Raw genomic sequence first — 21,902 nt, 5'->3', positions numbered from 1 at the left:
GCTCAAAATAATTTCTCAAAAGGGAAAACTTTTATTTGGATGATCGAATAATTATATTCCCTGGATTAGACATGCCTAGAACACTGTACCCCCAAAGTCCAAGCATGTACCCCCTTTGCCCTGTGCTTGTTTATCTTTGACCCCAACCTCATCTCTTGCTACAGTACGTATTTGGTGGAATCTATCTTACTTAGGTGCCCCCATCAAGTGCCCTAAAATTTCAAGTCACCTCTGAGGTTGATTCAAATGTCCGAAGAGTCTACACCTCAGTTTATTCAGCTTTGCTGCTCCAAGGAACCTGCGGCCACTCAGCCCTGTTCTCAGACTCCTGACCTCCAATCTCAATCTGAGCTTGATTGTTGGGGATAGATCCCGTGTTCACCGTTGTTGCTCTCATGGTTCCATTTCACCGGGGTAACCAGAGTGCCCAGCCTTTTCAAGACAGGCAGGTACGTGAGCCCCAGGTTCCTTTCTCCTCTCTCCAGTTTCTACACCCTGCGCCCCTGGAATACACACCTGCCACGGTTACTCACCAAGCAGTGCTCCTCCTGCCTCTTCTCCTGAGGTCCTTACGCTCTCCTTACAACACCCTCTTAACTCCGAAGCACCCAGATTGAATTCCACTTCCTCTGGAGAGATGGTATACTGACACCAGCAAAACTTTTGTTTTTTCCTTACTGTTGCCTGGGCAAAGCCACCACACCTTGAGAAGAATCAGCTTCTTTATTTTCCAGGAGTGGGTGGGCAGCATCAGACAGACAACCAGAAATGAGATTTAATCTTAGTCAAGAGCCCAGAATAAATTAGGAACATGCCCAGAGCAACTTTGTAAACCCCTTATTCCCTAATTGCAGTCATTAAAATGTGCTTCATGGTCGGGTTATTGATATTTTTATGTGTCAATATGCAGTAATCACTTTACACAAAGATATAGGTCAGTCAATAAGAAGAGCCTTCTCAAAAATTAAATGAGCTAGACCGCTGTCTACTGGGATTTATCAGACTCCGAGAACATACAAACAGTTTCGCTAGTGAATCATGGTAGTAAAAGAAAATAAAGTTATGAATCAAAACAATAAAAATACAAATGTCAAAGAATGGAAAAAGTTTCCTCATTAAGATACACTTGATTGAGTTAAAGCAACTTTTGTGTTATTCCAGTTTCATGTTTTGGTGAGAACTGACTTCTAGAAGGCATGCATTGTACCACGCTCATAGTGAACATCTATTTAATCCACCATGAGGTCAAGATAACGGTTGCCATTTGCTCTGCCAAAATGTTAAAGCCACCAAGACTGAGGACCAAGGACCAGGAGCAGCCCTCCTGCCTGTCACTCACCCATATGTCCACCTCTTTTCCGTGTGTCTGTCCTTGCTTCTTCATTCCACCTCCAGTCATATATCCACCAAGCTCCCCCTTCCGTTCCAGCTGCCCCCATTCGGGAAGTCTGGTTCACGGCAGGCTGGGAGTTGTGGTTCAAACTGGCTGCGTGGAAGTGGGGGCAGAGAAAATGGTGCCCATTCACTGCACTGTGATGCTCCTCCTGCCTTCACAGAGATGCATCTGTAACAACACCTGGTTCGGTGTATCAGGAGACTTCTCTCCACTCTCAAGGCAAACATTTTTTCCCCTTAAAACTTAAAACTGTGTCCATTGCCAAGCAGCAAGTAAAAAAGAAATGGAGCGTGGAATAAACAAATATTTCTATTCTAAACGGACCTCTTTCACAAACACAAAATATTTACACGGTCTTTTAGGCCAAGTCGTGGAAACCATGGTCCAGCCAGGTGCTGTAGAGACAGATGAAGACTTGAACACAGTTCACAGTTTGAACACAGATGAGCACAGTTTCAAGTTTTAAGGGGAAAAAATGTTTGCCTTGAGAATGGAGAGAAGTCTCCTGATACACCGAACCAGGTGTTGTTACAGATGCATCTCTGTGAAGGCAGGAGGAGCATCACAGTGCAGTGAATGGGCACCATTTTCTCTGCCCCCACTTCCACGCAGCCAGTTTGAACCACAACTCCCAGCCTGCCGGCTTCTCAGGCCAGCACCAACCATAGAACTGAGTTCCCATCTGACACTGCGTTGAGGTGTCTGTGTGGAGTTTCAGCTTATCACTTAAAACCACTTGCAAGGGAGTTGTCATCATCCACATCGCACCAGCGACATGCTGAGCCTGGAGGCTAAGTGGCTCACAGAAGCCTCTGGTAGCAGCTGAGCTCATGTCGGGGTTGGAGGGCGGTCACGCGTGTCTTGCTGCTATGGAGCAGATACACTCCTGACACAGATACACTTTCTGACGCTGCTACCTTTGTCCCACCACAGAGAAATGACACAATCCACAGTTAAACAAAAGGCAAAATAGTAGGCAAGAAAGAAAAAAGACTAATGAGCCAAGGGTTTATCACCCAAACTCCTATTGGTGCATCTCTAATTTTGAAAACTTTATAAGGTCAAGTAAATACCTACTTGAGACAGGCAGCTGATTTCACTTTTTCGACGTTAAAATGCAGATGTTGCTATATTTGACAAATTCTCTTTTGTGCTCGTTTCATCTCTGAAGTTGTTTTCTACACCAAAATGGGATTATTGATTGAATCTTATTTATTTTAAATAATGTCAATGATGAACATCCTTGGGTCTAAAAGATACGGTGGTTTCTGTTAGTGACCCCGCTAATTGACAGAACAGATAACAGCATACATGAGGATGCTAGCCATCGATTAAAAAAATCCATATGCTTTAAATTGCAAATGGAGGTTCTCTTCAAGAGTGTGTCCCCCAAAATAGTTTGTGCCAGCTCTAGTTCCAACTGAATTACAAAATATTCTAAAGCAATCACGCTTGTCAAATACAGAAACAGCGTGAAATGTTTTCATTTCATGTTTGGCATTAAAAAAAAAAAAAACAAGTAAAAAAGGTGATTTTCTCTAAATACGACTGAGCCTCGGTTTTTCAGACACTGATAAACATTCTGAAGTAACGCCGCAGGGAAAGAGCCGGCAGCGCTTCAAAGCAATCACCTGACTTCCCGGGAAGCGTCTGAACGGATCTTCACGTTCAGATGATTTGGGCTTAAGCTTCAGCAGGGTCAGCCATGGCACCTGAAAGCCAATCTCAGGTGTGATGGTTTATTTCTAACGTGCTATTTCTCCGAAAAGCAAAAGCAAAATATGCTCGGTTGCATGAAAAGGTACACACGTGCAGGTGTGGAAATAAACTAGCAAGACTCTCACCCACCAAGAAGAGGGAAGTTCTCGACGGAGGCTTCGCTGAGTTGCTCTTTGTGTCCCTGGTGCTGACTGTGGGGCCGGGACAGTCATGTCCACGCCGCAGAGTCACCCCTGGAGTTTATCTGACGCTCTGGAGATGCTTCTCGGCAGCAGCTGATCTGTGCAAAAACTGTGGAAGGCGATAGCTCTGGTTGACACATGAAACAAACATTCATTTATCTATGGCGGGTATTATATTTGTGATAGTTTAAGAGCACAGCTCTTTTGTTCTGGAAGGAGGAAAATATGTAAAAGAGAGACTACGTCTGTGACTCTTGTGCAGATTTAACTGAGAGAGTAATAAGAATTCAGGCAACGAAAGTTCATTCCCTGAAAGATTCAGCCCCTAGCTCACCCGTGAATCAGAGCCCGGGCTTAGATGCACCCGAGCAAGGATGGCTAAGCTCAGCCGCGAGACATGGCCAGGGGCTCGGACAGACGTTTTCCTTCAGCAGCTCACGGTCCAGCTCATCTCTTCACTTTCCATACAAAGAAGATTCTGTGTTAAGAGAACCACAGGCTTGAGACTCCGAATCTGTTCGACAGTGCCGTGGCGGGTGGCACGCCCTAGTCCACACAGACTTGCATTTTTGCGCCTTTTGATGAAATGTCCTTGACTTACTCCAGGCCCCATGTCCACACCTCTGCTAGATAAGGAACTGGCTTGCGTAGGGTTATTCTCCCAAGAATCGCCACTGTGTTACACGCCTTTATGTACATTTTGGGGATCTCTTTCTTAATTTTCCCCAAGTGCTTATAACGAGGCTTTTGAGGACTTACATTGTGCAGATGGTGGGTGGGAGAAAGGCTGGCCGTCTGGACTTTCAGCAAACTCAGGGCGTGTCCAATCTGGGAACCCCCCCCACCCCCCACACAACACACACACACTGTGATCTCATCAGCTGAAACCAGCAGGAACATAGGACAATAAATCACCTCGCACAGCCCTGGGCTGTGAGTGAATCGCTCGCTGGACTGAACATTACGGAAGATGACCCAGGCCCCCGGATCGTCTGGGGGGTTCATTTTTTCTTCACTCCTTGGTAAATATGCATTTGAAACAGGTTGATGGGAGCATATCCACCAGTGAGAAAATGAACCAACAGACCTAAAAATTAAAAAAAAAAAAAAAACAGTGGCAGAAAGCCACCTCACACCGGTCCTGTTATCTTAGCTGGCGAACGTGTTTCGTGTTGTTAGTGATGGTGCTTCATATATATGGTAATGGCGCTGAGATGAACAGGGCTCATTTTCCAAAGGCCGGCAGGGTGATTTGAATACACCTCGCCCAGCGCTGAATATAGAAAGGGTGCTAATGAGCAGGGAAGCAATTCCAAGATCAGACCTTTCCTTCCCGTAGCTGGGCTAATTTGCTAGGTGGAGTGCTGGAGCCTGGGGAGGAATCGAACCCTCAGGAATAAATAATGGCTGCGGGTACCCACTGAAATGCGCACGGCTTAGGCGACCCATCAACTCGCCCTAAGTTCACTGCATCCCAGGGGCTCAAGATCGGAGTTCAAGTTTATTACCCGCCAAGTATTTGAAGCCTTATTCATAATTTGCTCCACAGACACTTCCTTTTAATTCTTTCTTTTGTGTGGAAAAGTGGTCCCTTCACAATGTAAGCTGCACAGTCCGTATGCAACAAGCATCGCAAAGCGACTGTTCATTTAGGGATGATGTGACATTTTCCTGGCTCTGCGCATCTCCGACGCTCACCAGTTCAAGGCACATGTGGGCGCGGCCCTTTCTAGCCGGTGGAGAGAGAGAGGAAGTACTTCTGCTCTGGGACAAGCTCCATGTTATTGAACCTAAGTGAAAAATCTGGCTGAACTAAGTAATGCTGATGAGACTAGGAGAAAAACCCACCTAATTGTTTCAAATATTGTTTCTATGAGCGTCAACTAAGACAAAAACAACCAGTGTTACACATTATGCTTGAATTCAGTGATTTCAATTTTCTTGAAAAGTCTATTTTTCAAGTAACAGCAAAGTTACGCTCTCTGCTAGTGTCATCTATTTGCTTTAACAACAGCATATACAGTGTACTGGGGTATTTGAAGTAAAACAGTCTCAGGGCAGAAAGAGCCCTAAGTGCAGAGACTTGCCTTGGACACAGTCCTGCAGGATCCTTGTGCGGGATCCAGGGGTCGGGAGACCTGGGTAAGCTGCGGAGTCAAGGCCCAGCCCAGGGTGGGTGGTGGACCTCAGGACCACCCTGGGGGGTCTCTGTGGGCCGGGCCTGTGCTGCGAGGTCCTCACCATGAGGTGGCACCTGGCACCTGCAGTGAGTCGGGCATCCTGGCCCTCGCGCGTCCATCCCTGTGGCCGCCTCTTCTGTTCACCTTTTATGGGCCACAGGCAAGTCACGCGCAGCGTCCACTCTCCGAAGGGAGGGCAGCTGTTTCTGGAGGGCTGGCCTGAACGCTGGCGAGCGGTGCTGATGACTGTCACACCAGGACAGGTGTTGTGGCAGAAACTGTGTCAGTAATTCAGCGCGAGGAAAAGCTTGGCGTCCGGCCCCGCGCCCCAACTAAGAAGTGTCTTTTTAAAATTAACGATAATAACTGAACTCATCCATCCCCCCTGCTTTTTAAACCTTCTCTTCCAGTAAATTCAATGTGAAAATTCACTGAAGTTTCAATGGAGCCTTGCAGTTTGAGACTGGATTATGTGTGTGTATAAACCACACATGTTTATAAATAGTACTTCTATTACATTTATATGTTTTTGTTTGTAATAAAGCATCTGCAGCATATACACATGTGTGTTACGTGTGTGCTGTCACTATAAGGGAAATTGGAGAGGAGATTGCCCAGGAGGGGAGTCCTGCCCACAGCCGTGGCCTTGCTCTGGCAACCACAGCAGCCGGGAGGGGCCCAAGGGACTGGACTCAGCCGTGAAGGTCAAGGCTGAGAAGCCGGATACTCCCAGCCAGTGGTGCTCCCTGGCGTGTCTCTGAGCTAACGCACCCCAAGGCCACCTTAGAGAACTCACATGGGATCCCGATAGCCTGAGATGGTATTTTAACTCACATAAATATGCATACATGTCAAGTTTTAAGCAAGGTACATTTCAAGTGACTATAAATCCAGGTTAACCCAACCGCTCGTGTGACAGACATTGTCCACCGAGTGCTGCTCACGCCATGAATGAGCCCCCAAACGCACGGATCGGCGTGACTCATTGTTTTTAGTTAAATACATTTGTCTAAAGCAAAACATTTTCTCCATGAATCTGTTTTTCAAGCCTCAAGTGAGCTGGTTTTAAATGGACACTTTATTTTGTTCTCAGCAACTACTTGAACACCTTTGGGAATCATTTGTTCCCTCAAGTCGTGGGTTCCTCTCCAAAGGGCTTGAAATTTCACTCAAAATCTGCAGTTTTACTTTAAGGATTTGCAATTCAAATGTTCACCCTCTGAGGTATGTCTTCACGGTGACATCTTCTCTTGGCAAATGGAATGACCATATGTGACTGGAGAAAGGGGGGCTTTAATATAAAAGCGTTGCTCTTTCCTCTCTGAGTAATGTCTTCAAGCTGTATGACTGGATACAGCTTGAAGGGCCAGGGAGAGATTTTTACAGATGGCTCCTCAAATCCTAATAAGCCTGAAATGTCAGGGACGGCGGCTTTGCACCTGATGCTTTAATGTCACTCAATATTTTGCTTGTTTTTTCACACCAGGATATCTCTATCCAAGTAACCATTCCTTACTGCACCTTCAATTCGACCAGGAGGACATCCCAGAGGACGTGGTCACCAGGGGAAGAGCTGGCGCGTGAGGAGTGGGTGGTGGGGCCACTGGATGGTAGTGGAGGGTTATTAATATTGGGGTGGGCGTGAGTTGTACCCCTCAACTTACACAGTATTGTTAACCCCTATTACCTCAATAATAACAATTCAAAATATGATTACACTGCCGGTAAAGAGAATGCTGGTTCAAATTACCAATTATGTAATGCCAAATTAGGAATCCCCTCAGTATTTCATGGGATACTAATTACTATGCCCTACAATTATCCACCCTGTTTTAAGATGTGGGAGAACAGTGTCTCCTTTTCACCAAGTTTAGGAATCCTGTCTCATTTATTTATTTTTTTAGAGTTGCTTGATTTTACAAAACCACACCTTCATGTGGTATGATCCTTAGTTCATACATTCCCAGAAAGAGGGAAAAGAATTGTGACTTATTTTTTTTCTTGCAATCAACTTGTCTGTTGTATTGACTTATTTTCATCTGAGAATAGTTTGGCTCAGATATAAAAATACTTTCCCATCATTTTCATTAGTGCAACATTCAATTTTCTCCATAAGGGATCAACTGATTAATGTATTCTAGTCAATTTATTTATTTTTAAAATTACATTTGCTCAAGATGACTGCACTGGCTCACCAGCCCTCTTCAACAAATGGAAGGAAGTCATTACTTGGATCTCAAATACAACGTGGGACATGCTTGGGTAGAAGTGAGTGTCGATTTCTCCAGGCATTATTCTAAAGAGACAGCAGCTCTTGCTGCTCAGGACAAGAATAAATAGCCCGCTTGCATGTGCACAATATCCACCTCTGCAGAAGTCACGGAGCACGCCACAAATATACAGTCATTCCGACTTGCATATCTGCTGGTTGTGTAAACACATAAACAACATTCAGAAAAATAAATAAATCCCTTGAGTCCCTGTCACTCTCCAGCAACAAATAATCAAGTTGGATTACTTACTGAGCTTTGAGTTCATATTTTAGAAAGTGATGATGTTGTTGCATTTCATTTGGTTATCAATATTTCATTTCCTGAATACATGTAATCACGCTAAACAATACTTCTTTAATATTTGCAACTGATAAAGAACATACCAGGATTTTATAAGTATTACTGCATTTTGATCACTAAAACTGATCAAAGTTATTCAGTGTAGACAGACCAAATCTTTTAATGGTGGATTTTTAAGAAATATTTATTTATTTATGCATACAGGAGCTGGGGTACAGGCCAGAGGTGTGGGGGGTGAGAGGACTCACCAGAGACAAAGTCAGGAACAGAACAGGCAGATTGACTGAAATACACTGCTGAGGGGAGCAGCGGCCGAGACAGGAGAGATCGGCTGCGCCATGTGGGTCCCTCCCTTGCCAGGGATTGAACTTGTGCCACAATGGCTGGGGATAGCTCCATAGGTTGCGTCTTAACCCCTTGCGCCACCAGGGAGGCCCCAACTCCACCATTTAATGAATGGTGCACACTGGGGTTCACAGGGATGAAATGTCTCACAGAACATCCTGGAAGAGCTGAGACCTGAGCCCCAGATTTCCCAACGTGGCCGACCCCAAGTCCTTAACCCCGTATCTCTTGGAAGAAGAAAAGCAAATCAGTCTCCAAATGCCCCCAGGGACTGAGGCCTGTGCCTCTGATCGTCAGACACTAAAAAGACGTGGCAGCGAAATGCCATGTGGGTGACGGACGAGATCTGGGCCAGCAAGTGGGCTCCAGCGGGATCCCTGCGGTCATTTAGACACGGCATAGAGATGAGTTCACGTACTATAGCAGCTGTCCTTGTTTGAGTTTAGTAAGTGAACTCATTGTAAAAAAGAAAATATTTCATTCTTCCTTAGTTAATGTTGCACATAACGTCAGCCAATAACTAAAACTATTGCGAAGGTGTTGGCTTAAAACCTCATGATATGAAACTTGCCCTTATTATCATAAAGGTCGGGTGATGCGTGGGCTACTGCTGCTACGCTCACCTGAGAAATGACTTCCCTCGTCCCGGGAACGTTCCTCTGTGAATCCATCAGTGTGAAACCTGCTGGAATGATCTGAGGGAAGCCAGCCCTGAGCTAAAACACACACTCCAGGCGGCCGGGCCTGGCTGCCCTCACCGGTCGGGATTTTCTGGGAAGTCGTTTCCTTTGCCCCTGACTCTGCTCAGCGGATCCTGTGCTTTTTGGAGGGTTCCTATCAATTATTAATCTGGCATTACCTAAGAGAGATTATCTTGGTAGTTCTGCTAATTGCTTGTGTGCCTTAAAAACAGGAATCAACATTTCCCTTTTAAATATTTAAGAACTTCTTTAGCCAATTCCCAAACATGACCAAATTAGTTTTGTCTGCTGGTGACCACGGAGCTGCCCAGCACCCGAGGAGCCTCGTGCCCGCGACTTCATGCTCAGGGCACCGTGGCCTGAGCGCCCGGGGGTCACCGCGAGGCCCTGCAGCTGGGTGCGAGGAACACAGCCCAAGGGGCCTGCTGTGGTCCTGGGAGGCTCCCCTCCTGCTCCCTCTTCCTCTCCTCACCCCCACCCCTGCTCCCCCACCGCGTCCTCCTCCTCTGGAGATGGTTCTGGACCCCCGCTTGTGCCAACCTCCTCCTTTGTATTGAGTCTATTTTTTCTCCTCGAAAGCTGCACCTCACCTGCACCTGCACCTGCACCTGCACAGCCCTCCCGGCGCGCTCCTGCACGTCCCCTCGGAGCGCTCTCTTTGCAAATGCCTCCCGGGCTCGAGCTGTTTGTAAGGAGTCTCTTTTTTTTCTTCCGCTTCCTTAACCTGCACTGACTTGATGGTGGGAGGGTGTCAAGTGTGAGAAAAGAGAAATTTTAGAGTTAGACCCATGGACGTGGACCTCTAAGGACACACTTTTACTAAGTGGATGTTACACTCAGACAAAGATACAACAATTTTGAGGAAAACCACTCAACTTTAGAAGCATCCACCATCACCCTTAAAGCTCATGGTTATCATTTCGTGTGTGACATTGACATCTTTCTTCTCCTAAGCCCTGAAATACAGGCAACATAATCCTCTCACCTGGGACTAGACTCAGCATGAGAGAATTCACGAGAATTTATTGAGAATAAAGAAAACGCAAGTAAATCAATTCTCAGGGAAAACTGCGCCTCCAGCGGATTGTGTGATTGTAACGTGACTCGGTTTCTGAAGATACCGCTCTTTTAAATATTTCTACAACATGCTTGTTTTTCTGGATTCTTCAGGAACAAACGGCGTGTCAAGCTTTCTAGAGGTCAGTCTCGTATTATAACCCAGATTTGCAGGGAGTTCTCCAGGACACCTGCCCAGTCGTGATCCTTAGAGAAGGAGCCACGCACGACAGCTGTGTTGCTGCAGCTCCACTGCCAGCTCCCCAAAGCAGGTTTGGGGGAGACCTACCTGCACAGGAGTGGGCCTGGGGTGGAGACCAGTGAGGCGCAGGGGTCCCAGCAGCTCCAGGACTTGATATCAGCACGGAAGGGAGGGAGGGTCCACTGCAAAGCACACCTGTGTGGGAGGGTTGCACTCACAGCCCATCTGAGAGGACCCAGGAGCTGAGCTGGGAGAGAGCGATGTAAGCAGAGACAAAGCCGAGATGAGAGGACTAACTCCCACGGCACGGGTGACCTGCAGGGTCCATCTGCAAGGGGAGATGATAATTCCCCAAGCTATTTCCCTCACTCTCTGTGCTGGACTTGCGATCTAGAGCTGTGAGCTAGTTAGAGTGTTATTTTGAGCTGCTAAATTTATGTTAATTTATTACACGACAAGAGGAAACTAATCTGGAACAACTAAAAGAGTCATCACTAAGGCCGAGGCTAACTGATCAGAAAGGAAAAATTAGTTGACTTTGCACAGTTTGCAAATTTCAAAAAAGAAACTGGAGATTTTTTTTAGTTGCTTTTTTTCCCTTCTTATTTTTAATTGTGAGAACATGCAGGATTCACATTTCGACTGTGAGCATTTTAATAAAAAACCACAAAAATGTAAAAAGAATCAAATGAAGAACGTCTTCGTTTGCCACCACATGCTCAGCTGGAGAGCCTGCTTCCTCTCGGCTAGATGTGCGGTGAAATACCACCCTCCCAGACGGCAGGAATATATCCAGGCTTGTGCTAAAATGCACTCATTTTTTGGCCAGGATGCTCTAGCCACATGCATCTTTCATGAGGTACACTTAAAGCAGCGTCCCCCCGGCGGAAGGCGGCTGCTCCAGGCCTGGGGCTGTAGGCTCTGCAAATAGATGGGGGTGGAGATGAGGCTTCTTTCCCCCGGCCCCCACCCCCCGGTAAATATGAACAAGAGACTTCGTTGTCAAGTGGGTCCCGGAGGAGGAACCTGGAAAAGAAGCTGAGAGACAGTTGGGGAGAAGGAAGCCGGGGGCCGCTCGGCAGGGGCGTCTGCCGGGAGAGCAGAAGGTAGAGCCGAGGCCTGAAAGCTGCCACCGGCCCAGGGCACCTTCCCCAGGGAACCCCAGGGAAGGGGCAGGAAGGGCCAGGCAGGTCTGGGACAACAGGAGAAAATCAAAGCACAAATCAAAGCAGCAGCCGCCGTGTGGGCCTCCCCAAGCGCCTCTCACCACGTGTCTCCTCTCAGCACCCCAGTCCCTGGTGAAGCCGCAGCTGAGAAGCCAGCGAGCAGGTTCTTCGGGCTCCCCTGTCCCTCCTGTGTCCCAGGCCCAGGCCACTCGGCTCCTCCCCTCGTGGGGCAGGAGACAAGGAACCTTCCTTTGTTTTTTTTTTTGAAGATCTATTTATTTATGCACACAAGAGCTGGGGTTCAGGCCAGGGGTACAGGCCAGAGGTGCTGGTGGTGAGCGGACTCACCAGGGACAGAGTGGGGAGCAGAACAGGCGGGTCCACTGACATCCACTGCTGAGGGAGCAGCGGGCGACCTTCCTCCGTCGCGGAGCCGCCGCTGCGAACAGGGACCGCAGGCCCAGCAGTCCTGTCCAGGCCGCGGCAGGTCCTCCTGGGGAGCCGCACGGAGCACCTGCTTGTGCCAGGGCTGCGCTGCGCGCGACCCCGGCGGGAAGGCCCCGTCCCTCTCTTCATGGAGCCGCCTGGGAGGGGGTGCTGATGAAATATTTAATTACAAATTAAATATAAAAATTAACTGTAACATTTCATTATAAATGATTCAAAAATAACAAGGACACCGGCCCCACGAAGCGCCCCATTCCTCAGGCTCACCAGAGCCCAAAGCCGCGGGCGGGCTGGGATAGTGGGGCGCGAGGGGAAGAGGCGGGTTTGGGGCGCAGCAGCCCCTGAGTCCCGAGCTCTCCGGTCCGCCCCGTCCTCGGGCGCCCCCGCCAGCTGCTCAGCGACCCCCCAGGCCCGGGGTTCAAGGCCGCGCAGGGAAGGCGCGGAGCTGTGGGCGACTCCGCGGTCACAGCTGCCGCTCGGCGGCTCCCCCGAGCTTCGTGTCGGGGTCACGCGGGGCTGGGCCAGGCCCGCAGGCCGGGGTCTCCCCCGGAGCGCAGCCTCCTTGCGGCGGCCCCGCGGGGGGACCAGGGCGCTGACCCGGCTCTCTGGGGGCGCGGAGCCGGATCAGGGGCGGGTTCTCTGCGGGTGGCGCTGACTCGGGGGTTCCTCCCCCGCGGGTGTAGACAGAGCCGGCTCCTCAAGGGCTCCGGAGCCCAGCGCAGCGCAGACCCCCGAGGCCCCTCGCGCAGCCCCTGCCGCCCGCCCGAGAGCGCAGCCTGGGGCGCTTCTCCCCAGCGGCCGAGGGGCCGCGCCTGGGGCGGAGCTCGTGGGCGGCGCCACGGGTGGGAGGATCCACGTGCGGGAGCACCCACGGGCGGGAGGACCCAGGAGTGGGAGCACCCACGGGCGGTGGGACCCACGGGCGGGAGCACCCACGGGCGGGAGCACCCACGGGCGGGAGGACCCAGGAGTGGGAGCACCCACGGGCGGTGGGACCCACGGGCGGGAGCACCCACGGGCGGGAGCACCCACGGGCGGGAGCCGAGGAGGAGCCCGGGCCTGGCTCTGCTGCGGAAGCCCAGCGCGGGTCCAGACCAGACGCCCCGGCCGCCCCGCTCCGGCCGTGGGGTGCCGCCCCGTCTGGGCGGGGCGACCTCTTCGCGCCGCGGCTGCGAGGGGCCTGCGTGGAGGTGAGCGGGGCTCGGGGCTGCGGTCCTCACATCCACTGTGGCCAAGAAACACGAGGAAACAAGAGCAGAAGGAGGTGACAGGGGCTGGGGGAGGCCTGGGGGGCCCTGGGCGCTGGGGGAGACCGAGCCGGGTCCCCGCAGGGCGCCCCGCCTGCCCCCCGCGCAGGGCGCCCCCCGGCTGCAGTGCGCGCGTGGGGCCTGCGGGGTCCCCCCTCGCGGGGCAGGTGGCGCTCAGCTCGCGGGGTCCTGGCCAAGCCGCGGCCGACCCTGCTGTGCGGTTGTCCAGGGACACCGGGGCGCTGCGGTCCTGCGGCCGGCGGGAAGGGTGTTGCCCCAGCGGCAGGGGCGGGCGCGCGAGGAGGCACCGGTGCGGGCAGGGCCGGGCGGCGCGGGGCGCAGGGCGCAGGTGCGCAGGTGCGCAGGGCGCAGGTGCGCAGGTGCGCCGCGGGCAGGGATGACGCGCCCCGGGCCGGCGAGGGCACCTGCGCGCCGGGAGCTCAGGTGTGCTGGCGCCACCGTGGACGCCGGCGGGACAGTGAGTCAGGGTTTGGGCAGATCTTTGGCGGGAGGACGCGCGGGCCGGTCGGGAGGCGGCGCCGCGGGCCGGGCGCTGTGACAGGCGGAAGGTGGGAGGCGGCCTCGGAAGCTGCCCGGGCGATTCCTCCTCGAGAGAAGGTAAAGCTGCGTCTTTTCGAGGGAAGCCTCTCTCGGCCTCCCGAGGTGCGCGCGGTCTCCGCCCTCCGGGGCTGTGCGCGGGGCGCGGCCTCCCCAGGCCCCAGCGCGCAGCCCTGCCCGGCCAGGAGCGCAGGTGGGGGAGCCCCGGCCCCCGGGCCCTCAGCCGCGGGGCACATCAAACAGCCCCAAGCAAGGGGCGGAAAGGAGACCCACCGGCGGCAAGGAAGGCTGCGAGCTCGGGGCAAGGCAAATAACCAGAAGGTTGTGCGCTCCGAGGATGAGGACGGCGGCCCAGGCAGCAGGAGAGACGCCCCGCAGCACGGGGGACGCAGCGAGGCGTGTTGAATTCAGCAGGGGCGCCCAGCTGTCTCACTCCAACCCAGCAGGATGGGGGGCCCTGCGGTTCTCAAGGACCTGTCCCTGGAAGCGCCCTCCCGCCCTCTGCACCTGCTCCCGGCCAGAGGGGAGCCGGGCACCCTCTGCCAGGGCGTGTCGGACGATCCTTCTCTGTGAGGCCCTGGACCCCTCACGGCCCTGCGTGCGCCCTTCTGCCTGGGGGTGCGCTGATGAGAGGACATGACCCCTGGGCGTGTGGGGGTCACAGCAGGAGAGCCAGGGGCCTGAGCCAGGGGCCGCGCAGACAGCCTGCAGCTTGTCACCTCTCCTGAGTCAACAGTGTGTGTTCTCTAGGCGTGAGCCGCTGGGGCCGCCTCCTCTCGGGCAGGTGAGGGGCTCCTGACCTGGTTCACATCATCTGGCTGAGGGCACACACCCTCGCAGGCGTCTCACGTGCCGGTGTAGGAGCCAGCCTGGCATCGGAGGGCTGTGCAGCCAGCCGTGAAGGAACCCACTGCCCTCTGCGCCCTCACCTCCTGCAAAAACAGGCTCTCTCGAGACACTCTGATAATATATAATTACCTTCAGCACCTAAATCCAAATTATCCATTCTCTCTCCCCAACTTTCAAACAGCACACAGTTCCCCTGTTTAAATAAAACGCGGCCAGGTCACCTGGCTGTGGGGTTCCCATCACCTCAGGCAGGTCAGAGGATCTGCTTTTGGAGTTGGTCTAGTCTTGTCATTTTGCCCTGTATTCCTAAATTGAAGTTACTGGGAGTGGGCATGGCAGAGAGCACCTGATGTGAGACAATTAGAAATAACAATTACAATTAAGTTATGGAAATAGCAGGTATTTTAGTTTCTGCGCCCTCCATACTGCCGTATCCCCGTGTGCGGTCTCTGGCCACACAGCTGGCAGCTGGGCGGGCCATGCATGGTCGGTCCCCAGGGACCAGGACCGAGGTGCTTGGCTCAGCAGCTCAAGCGCGAATTTGTCTTCAATCCCAGTAGCCCATCCTCTTACAGGGTGATGCACACGATTTTAGCTACTGGGGTTTTAAGTGTTTCTTTTAGGTCTTGGCTTAAGCAGATCGTAAATCAAAAATCCATCTGTCAGTTTTTGGGGAGTACATTGTAATTCCACCAGTCAGAGTAATAAATCGAAAAGTTTGAAATTACATTTGCTGAATGGTCTCTTGAATTTGCTATTACATGTCTGCTCTCAGAAAATTATATTCTCTCTCTCTCTCACACACACACACACACACACACACACACACACACTTCAAAGAAATTTTACTTCAATTCTCTATTTACATGCTCAGTTTTTAAGACCAAGGATATATTCCTGTGTCTCCCTCGGGGCTGCCGCTGGAGATGGGACACAAGCTTATTACCTGGTTCTAATTAATGTGCAAGGGACATGACACCCTGGCTGATGCAATAAAAATTGATTTAAAAATATTGAGCATGGGGCTGCCGCGCCAGCTTCCGGGGACTTGGGGTGAAGTCGCGGCGGGGACCGGTCCCCAGCGTCCGGCGAGGAGGCGCCTGTGCGCCCTGGCCCGGGGCTTCGCGGCGGGGGCGGGCGAGCAGGACCGGGCGGGCGAGGCGAGGCCGCGGCGCGGTGCGCAGGGGCCGCCGGGCCGGCGCGGGGAGGCTGGACGCTGACACCGGGGCTCTGGGGCTCATTTGGCCTGAGGGCGCACCCGGTCGGGGCTCCCCTCTGTCCCGTGGGCTGTTTTCACTCCCGCGGGTTTAGGGTGGAGTTTGGGGCGCACGTTGTAAACTTTCCGGGCTGAGCCCCCTCTTGCCCAGGCCCAGCCGCGGAAGGGCAGAGCCGGTGCCCAGGTGTGCGCAGCTCGGGGCGGTGGGGGTGGTCCCCGCCTCCGCCCCGAGAGGAAGTCCCACTTCACCCCACTTCGCCCCACTGTGGCCCCGCTGTAAATAGATGTGTGCAAATTGGAGCTTCATACCTGTTTCCAGTTGTTTGGTGGTCTCAGGCCTGGAGGACCCCACTGGTGTCGCCACCTTCATGCAAGGCCTGCCCGCCGGCCCATCTTTCAACGCCCTCCTGCACACTTCACTCCTGCTGTTCTCCACCCTCTCTTCCCTGCTGCCCTCACTGCACCCCAAGGCCCTCCCTGTCCTGCTCTTTTCTTTCTCTGTCCCCAATGTCATGAACTGAAAGTGCAGCTGATTCGCAAGCCCCCACTTCCAAGTGGGGACCCTCCTATCATTGGACGTCTCGGCTGGCGCGGCTCCTCTCCCCAACAGTGCAGACAACTTGCTGACTTCATGACTTTGGGGGCCTGGAGGCCTTGGTGGAAATGATGGCTAATAACAGCGCCCTTGATGTTCAGGAAGCTCAGGGTGACCAGGAAGCTCGCTTCAATTAAAAATAAACAGTGAAGTGGCCAGCCGGGAAGTTATTCCACGCCAGGCCCTTCCGACCAGCAGTCTGAGCCCACAGAGGGAGCAGGCACCCACGTCCGGGGCAGACGGGTGCGCAGAAGAGTGTGCCTGAAACCGGAGGCGCAGGGACTGCATCCCGCTTTGCCATTTGAGAACAGGGACATTTCTTCAGTAAAAACTGCCTAAAACCAGCAGAAAGCTCCCCCAGAAGACAGAGATGGCTCCTGGAAGAGCCAGAGGGGAGCGGAGAAGTTCACCCAAGATGTCAGTCAGTCCGAGCAACACAGTGTCCCAACGCATACGACAAATTAGAAAACAGACAGTAGGGAGTAGAAGAACCACACGCAACCTAAAAACTCCTCAGGAAAGAAGCACACCACAAAAGAAAACCACTCCCCAGATTGCAACGACAGCAACTTGGAAGAACTTCTGAGCCTTCCAGAAAGAGAATTTAAAATTGCCATGATTAAAAAAGTGATAGATCAGAAGAAGGAAATTGAGTCCCTAAAGAGGGAAGTAAGAGAATGCAGGAGATCAAAGAATTAATGGAGGAACTAAAGAACTCTGGGAAAAGCAATGAAAGCAGAATAGATGAAATGGAAGAACGAATAAGTAATCTTGAAGACACAGAAATAAAAGAACCAAAACAGAAAAGGAAAGAGAAGTACGAAGAAAAAAGGATGAAGAAAGACTTCGGGAACTATCTGACTCCATGAGGAAAGGAAATATAAGAGTTATAGGAATACCAGAAGGAGAGGAGAGAGAAGTAGGAACAGAGAAAATATTCATGGATATAATTGAAGAGAACTTCCCAAATGAGAAGAAGGAGCTGAAAATTGATATACAAGAAGCAAGAAGAACACCAAACTTCCACGACGAAAGAAAAACACAGCAAGACACATAATAGTAAAGCTCCCAAGAATCCAGGACAAGGAAAAAATAATGAAGCTGCAAGAGGGAAGAAACAGATAACATTCAAAGGAAAACCAATCAGGCTGACATCAGACTTCTCTGAAGAAACACTACGGGCAAGGAGAGAGTGGAGGGACATAGTCAACAGACTCCAAGAAAACAGATGCCAACCAAGAATACTCTATCCCGCAAAGCTCTCTTTCCTCCATGAAGAAAGAATATGGACCTTCCCAGACAAAGAGAAACTCCGGAATTTCATTGCGACTAAACCCCCACTCCAAAAAATACTACAAGGAATCCTAAAGCCAGAACCTCAGAGGGACGAATAACAACGAAAGAAGACCAAAAAAAAAAAAAAAAAAAGTTATTAAAAGAATAAATAAATAAAATCAAAGGAAAGACAAACATAATGGCAAATACAGATGCTAACATATCAATATTAACTCTAAATGTAAATGGACTAAACTCTTCAATAAAAAGACACAGAGTTGCAGCCTGGATTAAGAAACAAAACCCAACCTTTGCTGTCTCCGGGAAACACATTTAGCTACAAAAGATAAAAATAGGCTCAAAGTCAAAGGATGGAAAACAATCCTACAAGCAAATGGGCCAAAAAAGAAAGCAGGAACAGCTATACTTATATCAGATAAAACAGACTTCAAACTCAAAAAATAAAAAGAGACCCCAATGGTCACTACATTATGATTAAGGGGACAATACTTCAAGAAGAAATAACACTCATTAACATATACTCACCAAACGAAAGAGCACCAAAATATATCAGACAACTGTTGTCCTCTCTGAAAACAGACATCAGAGAAAACACATATGTAGTGGGAGACTTCAACACACCACTATCAACAATGGATAGATCAACAAGACAAAAAATAAGTAAAGAAACTAAAGCTCTAAATAAGGACCTAGAGCATTGGGCTTAACAGACATCTATAGAACACTAAACCCAAAAAAAACGGAGTACACATTTTTCTCAAGCGCACACGGATCATTCTCCAGGATCGATCACATACTGGGGCACAAGACAAACATCAACAGATACACCAAGATTGAAATCATACCAACCATCTTTTCTGACCACGAAGGCATCAAACTAGAAATAAATCATAAAAAGAAGGCAAGGAACTATCCTACCTCATGGAGATTAAAAGCCACACTACTGGAAGACCACTGGACTAACGAGGAGATCAAAGAAGAAATTAAAAAATTCTTTGAATTGAATGACAAGGAGGACACCAATATCAAATGTATGGGATGCAGCAAAAGCAGTAATAAGAGGAAAATATATAGCAATAGAAGCTCAATCAAAAACAAGAAAGAACTCAAAGAAACAACCTAATCTCGAAGCTCAAAGATCTAGAAAAAGAACAACAAAAAAACCCCAGAACCAGTAGAAGAAAAGAAATAATAAAACAAAAGCAGAAATAAATGAAATTGAAACTAAAAAAACAATCCAAAAGATCAATGAAACCAAGAGCTGGTTCTTTGAAAAAATAAATAAATAGACAAACCCCTAGCCAGGCTCACAAAGGAAAAAAGGGAGAAAGCACAAATACACAGAATCATAAATGAAAGAGGAGAAATCACAACGGACACAGCAGAAATCAAAAGAATAATCAGTAACTACTATGAACAGTTATATGGAAACAAGTTCAACAATCTAGAGGAGATGGACAAATTCCTACAACTCTACAATCACCCAAAGCTAGATAAAGAAGAAATAGAACACCTAAACAGACCAATTACAAGCAGCGAAATTGAAATGGTAATTAAAAACCTCCCCAAACAAAAGCCCAGGACCTGATGGATTTACAAATGAATTCTACCAACATTCAGAGACGAATTAGTGCCTATCCTTCACAAACTCTTCCAAAAAATTGAGAAGGAAGGGACAATACCAAACACGTTCTATGAAGCCAATATTACACTAATACAAAACCGAATAAGGACAACACAAAAAAGGAAAACTATAGGCCAATCTCTAAATGAACACTGATGCAAAAATCCTCAATAAATTTTAGCTATCAGAATCCAACAATGTATCCATAAGATAATTCACCACGACCAAGTTGGATTCATTCCAGGGGCACAAGGATGGTTTAACATCCGAAAATCAATCAACGTTATCCAACACATCAACAAAGAAAATATAAAACCATATGATAATATCAATAGATGCTGAGAAAGCTTTCGACAAAGTGCAACACCCATTCATGATAAAAGCCCTTGAAATTCTTGGGATACAAGGAACATACCTCAACATCATAAAGGCCATCTATGACAAGCCAACAGCCAGTATCATTCTCAATGGTGAAAAGCTGAAAGCAATTCCATTAAGATCTGGAACAAGACAAGGATGTCCACTCTCACCACTGCTTTTCAATATAATACTGGAAGTCCTAGCCAGAGCAATAAGAGAGAAAGACATCCAAGGAATCCAAATAGGAAAAGAAGAAGTCAAACTATCACTATTTGCAGATGATATGATAATATACATAGAGAACCCAAAATCTCCACAGAAAAACTAATTCAACTCATCAATCAATTCAGTAAAGTGGCAGGATACAAAATCAACACGCAAAAGTCAGTAGCCTTCCTATACACAAACAATAAATCTGAAAGAAGAGAAATCAAAAAAAACACCCCTTTTATTATCGAAACAAAAAAATCAAATATTTGGGAATAAATCTAACAAAAGAGGTAAAGGACCTATACAAAGAAAACTATAAACACTGTTAAAAGAAATAGAAGAAGACACAAAGAAATGGAAAGACATCCCCTGCTCATGGATTGGAAAAATAAACATTATTAAATGGCCATCCTACCAAAAGCAATATACAGATTCAATGCTATTCCAATCAAAATCTCAATGGCATTCTTCAAAGAAATAGAACAATTATTGATGAAATTCATATGCATATGGAATCACCAAAAAACCCGAATAGCCAAAGCTCTACTGAAAAAAAAGAAGGAAATGGAGGCATCACACTCCCAGACTTCAAACTATACTACAAAGCCATAATCATCAAAACTGCATGGTATTGGAACAAGAACAGACATACAGACCAATGGAATCGAATAGAAAATCCAGAAATAAACCCACAGATTTATGGTCAACTAATCTTTGACAAAGGAGCAAAGACTATGCATTGGAGCAAAGAAAGTTTGTTCAATAAATGGTGCTGGGAAAACTGGGTCGCTACATGCAAAAGAATGAAGCTTGACCACTACCTCACACCATACACAAAAATCAACTCAAAATGGATTAAAGAACTAGACATAAGACCTGAAACATAAAATACATAGAAGGAAATATAGGCGAAACACTACGGGATTTGCACATCAAAGACATCTTTACAGACACATCACCAAAGCAGTGATAGTGAAGAGAAAGATAAACAGCTGGGACTACATCAAATTAAAGAGCTTCTGCACAGCAAAAGAGACAATAACAAAAACAAAGAGAACCCCACCAACTGGGAGAACATTTTTGCACCCAACACTAATGATAAAGGACTGATCACAAAAATCTGCAAAGAGCTGATGAGACTCAGCAACAACAAAGAAAATAATCCAGTCAAAAAATGGGCAGAAGAGCTAAAAGAAACTTCTCTGAAGAGGAAATGCAAATGGCCAACAGACATATGAAAAATGTTCAACATCACTTGTCATCAGGGAAATGCAAATCAAAACTACCATGAATACCATCTCACACCAGTGAGAATGGCACATATTAAAAAAACTAGCAACAACAAATGTTGGCGAGGATGTGGAGAAAAAGGAACTCTTGTGCACTGTTGGTGGGAGTGCAAACTGGTCCAACCACTATGGAGAGCTGTGTGGAGATTTCTGGACCTACTAAACATAGAGCTTCCATATGATCCAGCAATTCCACTCCTAGGTATTTACCCAAAGGACACAGAAACATCAATTCCAAGAGCACCTGCACTCCTATGTTTATAGCAGCACTGTTTACAATAGCTAAGCTTTGGAAACAACCCAAATGCCCAAAATAGATGACTGGATCAAGAAGATGTGGTACATATATACCATGGAATATTACTCAGCATTCAAAAAAGATAAACACATGCAATTTGCAGCAACATGGATGGCACTGGAAGGATCATGCTCAGCGAAATAGCCAAAAAGAAAAAGAAAATACCGGATGGTCTCACTCATAGCAGGAATCTAGAAAACTTAAATAAGGGACCAGGAAAATGAATATAAGAAAGTGAAAATAAAATCAACAAAAAACTATGAACCAGAGACACTTTTTGGGGGGTGGGGGGGGCGGGAGGGGAAGGATTGGGGTCAGAATGGGGCGTTTGCAATTGTATGGGGATATAAAAATAAAATTTAATATTTAAAAAAAAAAATAAATAAAACAGTG

This window comes from Talpa occidentalis, unplaced genomic scaffold (assembly GCF_014898055.3).
Source record: "Talpa occidentalis isolate TD23 unplaced genomic scaffold, MPIMG_talOcc4v2.1 talOcc4.6, whole genome shotgun sequence".
Taxonomy (NCBI): domain Eukaryota; kingdom Metazoa; phylum Chordata; class Mammalia; order Eulipotyphla; family Talpidae; genus Talpa; species Talpa occidentalis.
The sequence above is the reverse complement of the archived record's forward strand: the minus strand, read 5'-3'. Positions refer to the sequence as shown.